We start from the raw sequence: 15,888 nt of genomic DNA on the forward strand, positions 1-15,888 counted from the left end.
TGTTATCGGCTTTGGAAACATAAGCGAACTGCTATGCACTTTGCGCGCTGGATACCTTCTACGAGGCAGTAGAATGAACCCTCAAAGTCTGTCCCAGATATGATATCAAAATCATACTTCGGGATTTTAACAGCCAAGTTGGGACGGTGCCCCTATTCAGGTCATACCTTGGCTCTCATAGCTTACATCAAAATACAAATGATAACGGAGTGCGGATTATTGAATTAGCAGTGTCACACGAAATGGTTGTTGGAAGTACCTGGTTTGCGCGGAAAGCGGTCCACAAACATACGTGGGCCTTTCCAGACGGGACCACTTTCAACCAAATTGACCACGTGGTGATGGAAGGCCGCCACGTATCAACCTTGATGAATATCAGAACATATAAGGGGGCGACATAGACTCGGGTCAGACTAATAGAGACAAAATGGGCATATTGAAGCGATAGGTTGAGTATTTTGATGAACTGCTCAACAAACAAAATATCGGCAAGTGTGAGATCCCACCAACTGAAGACGACGGACAAATGCTTTCACCACCAAGCATTGCAAAAACAATAACAACAGCAAGCGGTTCATCAACTTATGCTCAAAGTGTGGGACAGCGAATCAACGCCTGGCAAATGGCAACGAGGCATTATCTGTCCAATATATAAAACCTGGGATATCAGGCAGTGCAGCAATTATAGAGGTGTCATGTTGCTGAGTACCATCTATAAGAGACTTCACAGGCTTCACTTCAGGCAAATCAGCAACAGATCAGATTTTCTCTGGGCGGCAAGCGATGGAAAAACTGCTGGAATGTGGACACCAGTTGCACCATCTATTCATCGACTTTAAAGCCGCCTATTATAGCATAGCCAGGGTAAAACTGTACACGGCCATGAAAGAATTCTGTATCCCGACGAAATTAATAAGACTGACTAGGCTAACTTGACCAATGTGCGAGGCCAGATAAAAGCAGCAGGATCACTCTCAAGACCATTCGACATCAAAAACTGTCTACAACAAGGGGATGCTCTATCATGCGTCCTCTTTAACCTGGCCCTCGAGAAAGTGATCCGAGATGCCGAGGTAAATGCAAGAGGTACGATCCTCTTTAAGTCCACCCAACTATTGGCCTATGCTGACGATATCAACATCATGGGAAGAATCACCCGAGACGTACAAACTGCCTTCATCCAGATCGACCAGGCGGTGCGAGATCTTGGCTGCACATCAATGAAGGCAAGACAAAATATATGGTGGCAACGTCAGCACCAAAAGCGAACCAGCCAACAACATCAAACCGCACTGGTCAAACGGAAAGAATAAAGATAGGAGAATACAACTTTAAGACCGTTGATAATTTCTCCTGTCTAGGGTCGAAATCATAAGCGATAACAGCTACGATGATTAAATCCGCGCACGGTTGTTGTCAGCTAGCAAAGCAAGTTACAAAAACTGTTCCGCTCGAAACGCCTCACCGTAGGGTCAAAGCTCCTACTGTACACGACAATGATCTTGCCAGTCCGCATGTATTCCTCGGAAACTTGGGTTATTAGCGAAAAAATTATGAACTCTTGGCCGCGTTCGAGAGAAGAATCCACCGAAGAATTTTTGGCCCCTTATATGATAATGGACGATTCCGTAGTCTACATAACGACGAAATCTATGAGCGATACCATGACTGTCCGGTTGTGGATAAAATCCGAGTCAATAGACTACGGTGGGCGGGTCACTTAATCAGTTAACCAAAATATGTAGCTAGATAGAGTTAAATCAGGGAGAATTGGGATTACATTGGTTGTAGAAAGCCATCGTGGTCCACATTGCCGCTTTACTCATAGACCGGCTTCCAAAATAAATGGAAGGAGTCTATGGTAGCTAGCTGTCACTCCCTACTCGGAGGAGCCCAATAAGTACAGTGGTGCCTCAGATTCCTAAGACCATGACTACAAATCTCCATGAGGTCCCCAAAGAATTGTTTGCCAAGTGTCAACAGCCTGGTTCTTCTTCCTCTTTGTAACTTCAGCAATCAGTATTTTGGGATATGGCGAGCCTTGCATGGCATTGTATTCTATAGACCAGTGCTTTGCGCAAGCCACCGTAATCTTGTACGTATTTGCATGTGTCTAACCTAGAAGCCTTGTTATAAGAGAGCAAAATCTGCTCGACTTGATACAGGTGGTGAGTCTTCGCTATCTTAAGCCTGCGGCTGTTAAGTTGTGTGACCAGATTTTAGATTACACCCTTGTCAACCCTACCGGTAGATTAGCAAGGGAGAGCCTCTGGCCAGTCCATTGACCCATTCTCCTCTATGTTTTTATGACCCGGAACACAGAGAATGGCCACTTTGAGCGTGCCGCCCAGACTATTCAGCACGTGCCTGTCCTGCCCCACCGGTCGACTACAAAGCCTTAATTACCACTTGACTGTCGGTCAAAATTATTATGTTACGATTAGGACCTCAGCCTTCTATCTCTCCAGTACCTCCGCCTGGAATGCACCGATCTATGCTGCAAGACCACATGATTCGACTACGTTGTGTGTATCTGAGAAAACCCCCGCCCCGACATCATAGGCTGTCTTTGAGAATATTGTGTCATAAACCCAGAGCAATCCAAGTCGGTGTTCCACTTTAGCCTGAATAGAGAGTCTACTGCAAAATTGTTGTTGGAGCTGGGCTTGCTTCTGACGTAATCCGTTGAAAATACCCAAAGTACCCGAGTATTTCATATAGGATGTTACTATGGCCATAGGACTTCGCTGTTGTACAGCCTGACACAAGTTGTTTACCAGTATTGTACGATACAACATATTTCATGTGGAGGTCTAAAGAGAAAGATATAAGGGCACATTGATTGTGTCTGCCGTACGGGACGGCAGCGCCCCAGCAGCACCTGCATATATTGCTTTTTGAAGCCTGTTAAGCTTAGCACTTCACAATAGAACCGTATGTTAGGATGCGATGAACTACGGCTGTGTACAGCCAGAGAATTATCCGTGGCGCTAAAAGTCGACTCCTTCGTTGGATTTATGCAAGGCTCGTATCTTGTAGGCTTCATGCACACTTTTCGCAACGCACTCTCCATGATTTCATTCATAGCGACAGGAAACATTCCTGGCATCAATATCACCAAGTCGTCGGCATCTTCACCCCGCTCCAGTCCTATATCCGTAAAATTTCATCCATTAGTATTAACTAGGCCACCAGAGAAATGGCACCACCCTGCTCACAGTTCTAGTCAAAATGGATATCTCTCAGATCAGATTGTATTATCTCCTTTCCTAGCAAAGTTACTACCCTATGCGTAAGAATCCTCTCGCATTCTATTCTGTTAAAAAAAATACTAACTTTATCTCTATATCTGGGAAGGCAGTTATGGCGTATTACTTGTAGTGTCGCGCAAATTATCTTGTGAAGGGTGCTTTCTGTGGATTTGCAGATGAGGTAGGCATATTGAGACTTGGAGAACGGCGTTTCCTCCATGATCGCCATTAAGTGGATATCTAAGACGCGCACATGGACTTCACTTCGAAAGAGCTAGGTTGATTGGCTAGCCCGCTCGCTTTCGCCATGGAAACTACGGTCGTCTGCAAAGCGTAATACATATCCGACAGAAATACAGCTCGGGTAAACTGATACAAGCCACGGAACAGTCCATTCCTGCTATTTCTGGAGAAGAGGACTCTTTGTTGCATATCGCCTTTTCCCAGTGGCAAACAATTTCTGTGACTTCGTTAATAAAGCCAACCTCCTCCGTGCACGAAAGAAAGGTCTACCAGTTGGGCTTGACTTTAGTAAGTGGTTTAAAAGCCCATTTCGGAGTTTCACCCAATATAGGATCCCTGTTTTCTGCAGGAGTTACTATCATTTTGAATAGGAGCCATGGGCAGCTCACTTACATACATGCTAATAACAACTTTATGGGTAGGACCTCACTTCGTGGAACACAGAGATTGAGAAGCAGAATGGAAGGAGGGAAGCTTCAAATAATTCAACAAACAAAGGCAATAATTTATCTAGATAACGTCTTTACTAACAGATATAGCCATGACCATCACAGATGCGCGACATATGGATTTATCGACCTTTCACTGTATCTCTTCCACTACAGTCCTTAAGTTTCTTATTTATTTAGTTATTTCTTGGATGTCTAAAAACCAATTTTCACTAGTGATAAATATTTCCTTCACATTTGAGTAAAAGAATTTCCATTGCAATCGCTTTATTTGCAATTTTATTATCCCGCAAACTACCCCAGCTGAGTTTCATAATTGACTTTCAAATCATATAAATTCAGTTTCATTTGAAATGCAATAATTTAAAACTCATTCAAGTAGCGAATCGACATGGTTTCGTCCTTCTTCATGTTCCAAAGATGAGTTTCAAGTTTCCTTAAAATTGCATTCCGACAGAAACTTTTCTTGGATGCCAATTCGCGGAAACTTTCTGCGGCAAAGTGTTTTCCAACTTGACATATTTCATGTTCCACTATGTACGAAAATCGTAGCAAGGACGAAAAGTATTTCTCTCAAGTTCCTGGAATCGTTCTCCGACACTTTACTATGTCTTTATCTGTACGCAGACAGCTACCAAAAACTAACACCGATTACGGACGATTTACTTCGAATCTTGTGATTGACTCAAGCTCTTATTCTGTGTCCTTGCCCAACTCTTTCAACTCTTGCTTCCCATAAGGGCGTACGTATGAAGCGGGGAATTACGGCAGAGATACCAGCATCTTAAAGGAAAACTTCTTCCGTGGCTCATCTGCCTCATCATTCATGTATGGTAAGAATAAGTTAAAGCGAACAAGCAGGAAGAGTCTTAAGGATGGCAAATGATAGAATGGAAACCAGAAACCGTTCTCAGTCATTATTTGCGACCCGATGATACGGAAATAAACTGCCAGGCATTTGTTCCTATCTCTCCTATGAATGCAAAGTGAAAGATTTCGAGGAATTTTAGTGGCTCATGAATAATTGGCGTCCTTTCTTTGCAGTGTGAGTTTAGGAGCTTAAGTTCGCATTGAGAATCACTTTCACACCAAAGATCCATTAAAGTTCAACATTAAGATGGAAATTCCATTAAATTTAAATTGAATCCTTCGCTTATTTGTCCGTTGCCAGAATACCGTCTGAGGAGCTTGCATGGACCCGAATCGATTGGTTTAACTTCTGGTGATTCAACAGTTCGGACCGTATACCAAAACCAATTCATAAGGCTCCAAAATGGATTGAATAAATATCCAACAATTGAGATGGGTGCCTACCAAATAGGGGGCGGGGGTTATAAAATGGATCCAAGAAACTCCAAATTGGTACAGTCATTTCAAATTACTCAGTGGTACTATGTGGTTTCTTCGCTGAAAGCAGTGACTTCACGCAAACGTCTTATAGTCTACTTCCGCCCGCTCCAGTATTTACTTTCAATAAGAACTTCTTACAATCCTTAAGACGCAATGGCCATACACATTTGAAGCGAAAACGAAAGTGATCACTTGAATTGCAACGAATTCCTCTTTCATCCCCAGAAGGATTAACTTTGCATGAATTTGCTTTCATGGCAAATAGACTTCAGGGAATAGAAGAAAAGCCTTTAAGTTTTTCAAAGACTGAATCTCTATCACTTTTAAGTGAAGTGACAACGTAATGGCACGCTATGCTGCCATAAAAGCCGAACAGATAGGAGGACGGGATATGTTTGCCGACTAAAGGATGGCGACAAGGACGTACGACCAGTGAGGAACTTGTGGAGGACTGCTCCTCATTGTGGATAAGATAAAACACCGAAAAGTGGAACTAAAGTGGCATCCACTTAGTCTGGATCTGGTGTTGGACTAAGATAAACAAATTTTTATTGTGGCATGGTAATTGCGGAGATAACAGGAATTATAAAGGAGAGATGGCGAATGAGTGCTAGAAAGGTAAATTAACAGCAAACTTGGCTTTTGTGTGAGGCTTTAGAAGTTAGGATACAGGGTGAAGCAGAAGTCAAGTGTAGTTTGTAGCTGTGGATGCAAGTATCACTTCAACTCTTACCACTTACTCCTTTCTTCACAATAATAAAAGTGTTGCGAAAATTTCATCGAACGGTTTCCTTCTAAGAGGGAGAAAAGGAGGCACGAACACGTTCTCTAAATAGACATTTTGAGAAAGCCTCCTAGCTCAGGGATAATGCCTGCACGCAAATAATGTTATGACGTATCAAGAAGTGTTTCGACCAGTCTTCTGGTCGTTTCCCATCGATTTCTATACTCAGACCAATATTAACAGGTGGGTTCTAGTCAGCGAGAATTACATGTTCATACCATCGAAGACGTCTCGCAATATTTCCACGATCAGTGCAACCCCATATCGGTCGCAGATATCCTCGTTTCGGAAGTGAGCATGAACACCACTGGTCCAATGCAACATATTTGTCTACATTCACGCGAAGCACCGTTCATTATCTCTGATATTCAGATAGTACTCAGAACGATATAGGGTAACTGGAGGAAAGACACTGCGGTGAATTGTGTACCGCCAATTCATCCAAGTTGCGCTAATGCATAAAACAGTTCCATAGCGCAATTCACTGATGATCGACAGCACCAACCCTAGGGACTTAGATCGCTCAGTTTTCGGCAGGTTACTGTCACGGTTTATTTAGATCGGTCGTCAAAATTTTTTTTTGAGACGCGACACGATCATTCCACTTTTGAGACTCGAGATCAGCTTTGTTGTGAGACTCTAGGAAAATACCATCTGCAGAGCAGTGACCTCCTTATTGATGAAAGATAGCAGGGTGTAGGGCGCTAAACGTTTAATATCCTGGGTACCAGTGTCCATAACAAAAATAACGAAAAGCGTCTAGAAGTCTCTTCTTTGATGAATATACCACCAGATGAGTTCATCTGGCTTAACGCCATTTCTAGATCCAGGAATACAGAGGGCGATTGTTCGGCCGGGGTTTCTCCATCTTCTTCCGTTTCTTTAGTCCCCTTCACATCCGGGGTTGACTCTTCATAATCAGTTGCGCCATTTGATTTTATCAAAGGCCTGAGCTGGTTGTTCTCGTGAGGCCTTTAAATCACCGTCCAGCGTATCAAGCAATCGTTGTTTTGGCTGGCCATTTGGTCGCTTACCACCGACTTTAATGTTCCGACCAATCTTGGCGAGTGAATTTTGATTAGTACGAACCATACCATTGAAGACGCCTCCCTCTGTTTTTTCTTTTATAGTCGGCCATCACAGTGTTTCCCCATGACGGTACTAAAATAAGAAATCAGCATCGGATGAGCCAAGTAACAGACCTTTTAGAAGTGGGGATAAGGCCTACTTTGTGGATATAAATTCATCTATTCTCACGTATCTGCAGCACTATTGTGTCAAGCGTCACCACCTTCCAATTCGTAAATGAAGAACCAATTCAATTAACTAATTCGCTAGATAACTTTATCATTAATCATATTAAGTACCTCAACAGGCTGAAAATAACTGTCATTCAAGACGTCAGAGAAGAAAGAAGATTGAGTGAAATGCGCATTTAACTCATTCCATAGATACATGTCTGCCGGTCCGGATGACATTATTTCTTCACTAAATGAATGCTCAGTCTAACTTCCTTTCTACTAAAAGTACTAGAAAGACAAGTAGATCGATTCTTGAGGAAAACATACATCCTTAGGCGGCCACGTCACTGTAGGCACCATGACTACCAGAAAAGCAAATTCAAAAAGAGAAAAAATATGCCTTAAGTGCATTTATGGACATCAAAGGGGCCCTCAATTATGCCTCATTCGCGGCGATTTGTGTCGTGGCAAGACAGCATGGGATTTACCCGCTGCCAGTCAGTTAGATTCTTTTAGAGTGGAGGAAGGTCCATATACAAATGTTTAGGTAGGTAGGTCCCAGCTAACGTGAAAGCACCACATCTGGGAACAATACCAGAATTCCTGTAGATTGTTCTGGTGCTACAGGACTGCGGTGGGTAAGACCATGAGACTTTCACGAAAACGGATTCAGTGGAAGTAGACATCCATAATCACATTTATTTGTTCTGTTCCGACAGCCAGGCAGCATTATCAGCAACTACGGCAAGATAGTTGGAGTGGAGTTATTCCGGCGTGCTGCTGAAACTTGGTCGAATAAACGAAACATTCATGATATGAGTGCCAGGGCACTCATATGTTGCTGGTTATGAGAATACTGACGGGTTTTTGCATCCAACCATCCACTGTCAAGTCTACTCTGAACGATCAAATTGCAAAGTTCCAAGCAGCCAAACGGAGGAACTTGAACTTCTGCTGACAGGCCAAAATTTTTGTGAAAAAACCTGGGGTCACTAGAACTTCAATTTTGTTGCCCCTTACCAAGTGGGATATGAAATTACCACATGAGAAAAAATGGAGCTGTGATCTCGGGTATATGTAATCAATGTGAGCAGAAGGAGGAGACGGTCTTGGACTTCATATGAAACTGCATAGGCTCCTCAGACCTCAGACGAAGATACCGTGATAAGGTTTTCTTCATCGAAGAATCTGTGCATTATCTGTCTCTGGAGAATGTTCTCAGATTGGAGAGTAAGTGCTCGGAGTTGAAGTTTTTCCCACTAAACTAAACTAACTAACAAACCGGACGACCGGTTCAAGGTTAGATAGGCTGATGGTCCTACAAAAACTATTTGTTATGGAGCCACGAAGTGAAGCTCGGCCTGGATTGATTTTACAACGACAGATTCGGCAAAGAAAACGAACAAGCCAGTTACGCATGCCATCGTTGAAATTACGTACAGATCGGGAGCTGCTAAGTACCCAATCGGTTCATGGCTCTAATATATATTATAGTTTCCACCCAGTAAAGCATATACTCGGAGTAAGTTTCCTAACCAACCAAAAAATTGAACCTGGCTTTATTGGCCTTTAAAACATAAGCGAACGGCTATATTCTATGGGTACCTTGCTAGACCGGATAGTTTCACACGCCCAGAACATCATCAGTCCATCCCAATAGGGCTTCACTCTAAGCAAATCACCATCAAACAAGCTTTGCTCTGTGCCGCAAACGATAGGAAACGGTTGGAATTCGGTCATCAACACCGCCTATTAAGACATAGCCACGGCCATGAGAGAATTCTATATCCCGACTAAATTTATGAGACTAATTAGGCTAACCCTAACCAATATGCGAAGGCAAATAAAAGCAACAGAATCACTTTTGAGATCATTCAACGTCAACAACGATCTAAGATAATGAGATGCCATGTCGTGCCTTTCTAACTTAGCCCTGGAAAAAGTGATCCGTGACGCTGAGGTAAATGCGATTGCAAACATTGTTTCCAAGTCTACCTAACTAGTGGCCAATTTTTACGATGTCGAAATCAAAGGAAGAACAACACGACATGAACGAGGTGCCCTCATCCAGATGTATTAAGTGCGCGAGATCTTGGGTAGAACGTTAACGAAAGCAAGCACCAAAGCAGGCAGACGGAGCGGGTACCGGTGTCATTGGTCCAAGAAAATGTACTTGGAGCCAATGTGTAAGCACACTAGCATATTCCAGACGGAAATATACGCAATAGACAGATGTGCCTCCTTTAATCTCCACAACAACTACAGGGGGCAGAACATTCCTATTCCCATTGACAGCCAAGCAGCGATCAAGGCACTTATGTCCAACCAGGTGAACTCTAAACTGGTATGGGAATGCCTTGAGAGACTGAATACGCTCTGCTCGTTCAACAAGGCCTGGATACTCGCCATGTTGGGTGGGAAGGCAATGAGGTGACGGATAAACAAGCCAAGAAGGGAGCAGGGACGCCTTTACACGGGCCGGAAATCGGAAACGATTCCATTACTATGCCATTAAAAAATGAAGAGGAACGGTTTAGGAAACTATATTGAGCGGGCCTATCAGGAATGGACTAGTCTAGGGTGCTTATTGGGGGATACGGGCCCAAGCGCACAAAGAATTGCTTAAACCTCACCAAAAAGAACCTCCAAATCATAGTGGGAATTCTCACTGGTCATTGCCGGCTGAACTATCACCTAGGGAAACTAGGGATATCTACGGACACTGCCTGCAGGCTTTGTGAGGAGGAGGACGAAACCTCTATACACGTTCTGGGACAGTGTCCAGCACTTGTGGAAAGTAGGTCGAGGTATTTAGGAGAACACTTAATACCAGATGTAAAGTTGAAAGATCTGGAAGTAGGGAATATACTTAAATTCCTAACGGTTATATACTTGCTTGAGATACTATGATCAATAGGCATACTATAACCAGCAAAAAGGGTACAATAGTTCCTTAACAACACGGTGCGACTTTCCCTTAAGAGAATAATAATACATCACCAAAGCAGTTCCGAAAGCCAAAGAAGTAACAATAGCAAATAACTGGAATAATAAAGAGAGGAGACTGCAACTTTGATAATGTGTCTTATTAGGGTTGAAAATTACGACCGATAAAAGTAGCATGAAATCCGCGCACAGTCGTTAGCAGCTAACAGAGCCTATTTCAGCTTATAAAAACTTATCTGCTCGAAAGATCTTACCATAGGGTCAAAGCTTTTATTGTCCCAGATAATGATCTTGCTAGTTCTGGTTTCTTAACAAGAAAAATTGCTAGGTCCTGGTCCGGTTCTAGAGAAGAATTATCCAAAGAATTTGTGGCTCTTTACAAGAGGATAGACGTAGCCTATATAACGACTTAATTTATGAGCGAGTTGCGAATAAAATCCGGCTCAATAGGTTGCGGTGGGCGGATCACTAAATCCGTATGGGAGGCGATGATATAGCTTGGAAAATTTACAGAAGCAATATTTATGATGGAAATAGAAGACGTGGCAGACACTGCCTCACTTGGAGCGATAGCGTAAGACTGGACGCCAGATTTTAGGGATATCTAACTGATGACCTCGACGCTAAATCGGGATGTCTGGAGTTCTTTACTAAGGTAGGCCCAGACCGCATATTGGTTGTTAGGCTGTTGATGATGAAGCTGATCAAGCTACTTGAATTCGAATATCGCTACTCTTGGGTTGACCCTCACCCAATGGAATGAATAATTTACATCTCGGCTAGTCAGCATGCCATAATTACAGGAATCGGCCGTCCCGGTTACGGCTTCAAATATCCTTATTCTATCCTATCAATGGTCATACTGTCTATCTAATAGACCTTCCAAGACCTTAAAGATTATGATTAAAAACTCTAAAATGTCTCCGTAGTCCCTAAATGATATTTTGTGAAGCATAATTCGTCTGTTGGTCTACTTGGTTTGTTTTGAACAACTCACCAAATATTCTTTGTTCCATCTTCACCGCGGGCTATTCAGTCTAGTCAGGTATTCCGTCCTAGTTTGGAATTGGCGGTGATTTCATCGTCATTATATAGACACTTTGATCTCCACAAGACAGGTATACTGAGGTACTCAGTGGAATTCATCTCGGTCTGCTTTGAGAATAGTTCGGCTGCTTTGTCCCTAGGAGTACAACCTCCCCTAACATGCCGAGGTATGAAATGTATCAGTGCAGTACCAACGAAGTTCAAATCTACGAATGAAGGCACCAGCCTCTTCAAGTGGCAAGCGGTGGAGCTTCCTTGAGTCACCATTATTATCTCGAGTTGCGTAAACATTTCCTACAAAATTGCAGCTTGTTGCATTCTGACACTAAATATCAAGAATCCTTTTGATTCAGCCAATCGGGTTTAGAATAAAGTTACGTTTGCGAAACTGTAAGTGACTGGCTACTTCATCATCATCAACGACGCAACAACCGATATCCGGTCTAGGCCTGCCTTAATAAGGAACTCCAGACATCCCGGTTTTGCGCCGAGGTCCACCAATTCGATATCCCTACAAGCTGTCTGGCGTCCTGGCCTATGCCATCGTTCCATCTCAAGCAGGGTCTGCCTCGTCTCTTTTTCTACCATAGATATTACCTTTATAGACTTTTCGGGCTGGATCCTCATCCATATGGATTAAGTGACTGGCCCACCATAACCTGTTGAGCCGGATTTTATCCACCACTGAACGGTCATCGTATCGCTTAGAGATTTCGTCGTTATGTAGGCTACGGAATAGTCCATCCTCATGTAGGGGTCAAAAATTTTTCCCTCGAATGCAGCCAAGAGTTTGCGATCATTCTTGCTAAGAACCCAAGTCTCCGAGGAATATATGAGGACTGGAAAAATCATTGTCTTGTACAGTAAGAGCATTGACCCTATGGTGATACGTTTCGAGTGAAACAGCTTTTGTAAGTTGAAATAGGCTCTGTTGGCAGCCAACAACCGTGCGTGAATTTTATTGTCATAGCTGTTATCGGTTGTGCTTTTCAACCCTAGCAGGAGAAATTATTAACGGTCCAAAGCTGTAGTCTCCTATCTTTATTGTATCTCGTTCAACTAGGGCGATTCGATGCAGTTGGTTCTTTGTTCTTTGGCGGTGACGTTGCCACAATGCACTTCGTCTTGCCTTCATTAAGGTCCAGCCTCGCGTTGAATGCTCAACCTGCGTGAAGGTAGACTGTACATCTCGGGTCGTTATTCCCATAATATGAATATCGTCAGCGTAGGCCAGTAGTCGGGTGGACTTGATGAGGATGGTGCCTCTTGCATTCACACCTGGATATAGAGTCACTTTCTTTAGGGCCAGGTAAAAGAAAATGCATGATAGGGCATCCTCTTGTCTTGTTGATGTTGAAGGGTCTTGAAAGTGATTCTGCTGCTTTTATTTGGCCTCACACACGGGATACTGAATTCTCCCATAACCATGTACAGTTGCTGTTATACGCGGCCTTGAAGTCGATAAAAGATGCCCATATTCCAACAGTTTTTCCATCGCCTGCCGCAGAGAGAAAATCTGATCTGTCGCTGATTTGCCTGGAGTGAAGCCTCTTTGGTATGGGCCAATGATGTTCTGGGCGTATGGGGCTATCCGGCCTAGCAAGATAGCGGAGAATATCTTATAGATGGTACTCAGCAACGTGATACCTCTATAATTGCTGCACTGTGTGATATCCCCCATTTATGTATGAAACAGATAGTGCCTGGTTGTCAGGGGACAGGCATTGATTCGCTATCGCACACCTGGGTTTAAGCCGATCAATTGCACGGACTGTTTCTTCCGAGCTTGGTGCTGGCAGTATTTGCCCGTCTTCTTCAGTTGGTGGGGCCTCCAACTCGCCGATATTTTGTTCCAATATGCCCATTCTGTCGGAAATCAGATTGCCCTCTTTGTCTCGGCAGGATGAGAATCGAGGTGTATAAGGCTTCATGCTGCTGACTTGTTTGTAAAACTTGCGCGCCTGGTGCGATTGCTTGTACTTTTCGAGTTCACAGATCTGTTGGTTCTCCCAGGCTCCCTTTTTTAGTCTGTGAAGTCGCTTATCCAATCGACGGAGTTAGTGATAAGTGCCCGCGTTCTCTGAAAATGCAACATTATTCGGTATCCAGTATTCTCCGTTCCATTGGTAACTTACATTCATCATCGAACTAGCCGTCCCCGCTCCTTTTGCGGCTGGGGGCAAGCATGTTTGTGACCATATCAATGATAATGTTCTTCAGGTTATTGTGAAGATCATTTGTTCATGCTTCATTTCTATTTCTGGAGGAGCTGAAGGTCAATAGCAATGCAAGAAAGGTACAATCAAAGAATGCTTCACTCGCTTCCCTCTTAGTTGGAGAACAACATCTCTTTGGAGGCGCAGAATTTACCTATCTCTAATTTTTTGACCTTTGCTTTAGTTTTAGCTTTTTCATTCTAGTTGATTCCATTCAGTTTACGTTCTAGGTTACCATGGAGTCCACTGCACCTCGCAAAATCACGCCGGTGGCATTATTTACTCCAAGGCTAGATGCATTATATGCATTTATGTTTGTCCACAGTTACCGAACAATGAATGAGATAATAATGAAATTGTAGCTGGATGTTATAGAAAATAAGAGTAATAAGTGCGAAAAAATGATAAACGAGTCGAAAACTCGAAACTGCAAGCTTCAGGTGTGAGAGATTTCGTGTATTTTTTATGTAGACATACATATGTATGTGAATCAACGAATTTTGCTACTATTATCGAAATGCCTTTTAGCACGTAAATGCCGCAACACATTACATGCGTGAGGGTTCAGAGCTCCAACATGCCCAACAAAACATGGAAGAGGAAACGCAGTCCAAGAGTCCACTACCGTGACAAGTTCATGGCTTTCTCCAGCGTCTAGCAACCCATTGTTGGCATCCTGTTCACAGAGTCTGACAAAGACTGGTTGGCTCTCGACTAACCCACAGTCTACAAGCATTCAGATTTACAACATTGCTATCATCAGTCATCATCATCAACGGCGCAACAACCGGTATCCGGTCTAGGCCTGCCTTAATAAGGAACTCCAGACATCCCGGTTTTGCGCCGAGGTCCACCAATTCGATATCCCTAAAAGCTGTCTGGCGTCCTGGCCCACAGCATCGCTCCATCTTAGGCAGGGTCTGCCTCGTCTTCTTTTTCTACCATAGATATTGCCCTTATGGACTTTCCGGGTGGGATCATCCTCATCCATACGGATTAAGTGACCCGCCCACCGTAACCTATTGAGCCGGATTTTATCCACAACCGGACGGTCATGGTATCGCTCATAGATTTCGTCATTGTGTAGGCTACGGAATCGTCCATCCTCATGTAGCGGGCCAAAAATTCTTCGGAGGATTCTTCTCTCGAACGCGGCCAAGAGTTCGTAATTTTTCTTGCTAAGAACCCAAGTTTCCGAGGAATACATGAGGACTGGCAAGATCATAGTCTTGTACAGTAAGAGCTTTGACCCTATGGTGAGACGTTTCGAGCGGAACAGTCTTTGTAAGCTGAAATAGGCTCTGTTGGCTGACAACAACCGTGCGCGGATTTCATCATCGTAGTTGTTATCGGTTGTAATTTTCGACCCCAGATAGAAGAAATTGTCAACGGTCTCAAAGTTGTATTCTCCTATCCTTATTCTTCTTCGTGTTTGTGTTTGACCAGTGCGGTTTGATGTTGTTGGTTGATTCGTCTTCGGTGCTGACGTTGCCACCATATATTTTGTCTTGCCTTCATTGATGTGCAGCCCAAGATCTCGCGCCGCCTGCTCAATCTGGATGAAGGCAGTTTGCACGTCTTGGGTGGTTCTTCCCATGATGTCGATATCGTCAGCATAGGCCAGTAATTGGGTGGACTTGAAGAGGATCGTACCTCTTGCATTCACCTCCGCATCACGGATCACTTTCTCGAGGGCCAGGTTAAAGAGGACGCATGATAGCGCATCCCCTTGTCGTAGACCGTTGTTGATGTCGAATGGTCTTCAGAGTCATCCTGCTGCTTTTATCTGGCCTCGCACATTGGTCAGGGTCAGCCTAGTCAGTCTTATTAATTTCGTCGGGATACCGAATTCTCTCATGGCCGTGTACAGTTTTACCCTGGCTATGCTATCATAGGCGGCTTTAAAGTCGATGAACAGATGGTGCAACTGTTGCCCATATTCCAACAGTTTTTCCATCGCCTGCCGCAGAGAGAAAATCTGATCTGTCGCTGATTTGCCTGGAGTGAAGCCTCTTTGGTATGGGCCAATGATGTTCTGGGCGTATGGGGCTATCCGGCCTAGCAAGATAGTGGAGAATATCTTATAGATGGTACTCAGCAACGTGATACCTCTATAATTGCTGCACTGTGTGATATCTCCCTTTTTATGTATGAGACAGATAATGCCTCGTTGCCAATCGTCATCATCAGTAGATTTGGAAATTTTCATCTAGATATTAGTGACAAGAGAGGCGCAGAGATTGCCCTCGAGCGGGATCATGATTTGATGGTCGCTTACATTCGTTTGCTTATTGCGTTAGCAGTTTTCGTGGAAATTGAAAGCTTGGATATCCTAAACCCATTATGTTCCACTTTCGTAAT

Source organism: Hermetia illucens, chromosome 1 (assembly GCF_905115235.1).
Source record: "Hermetia illucens chromosome 1, iHerIll2.2.curated.20191125, whole genome shotgun sequence".
In the NCBI taxonomy this organism is placed as follows: Eukaryota; Metazoa; Arthropoda; class Insecta; order Diptera; family Stratiomyidae; genus Hermetia; species Hermetia illucens.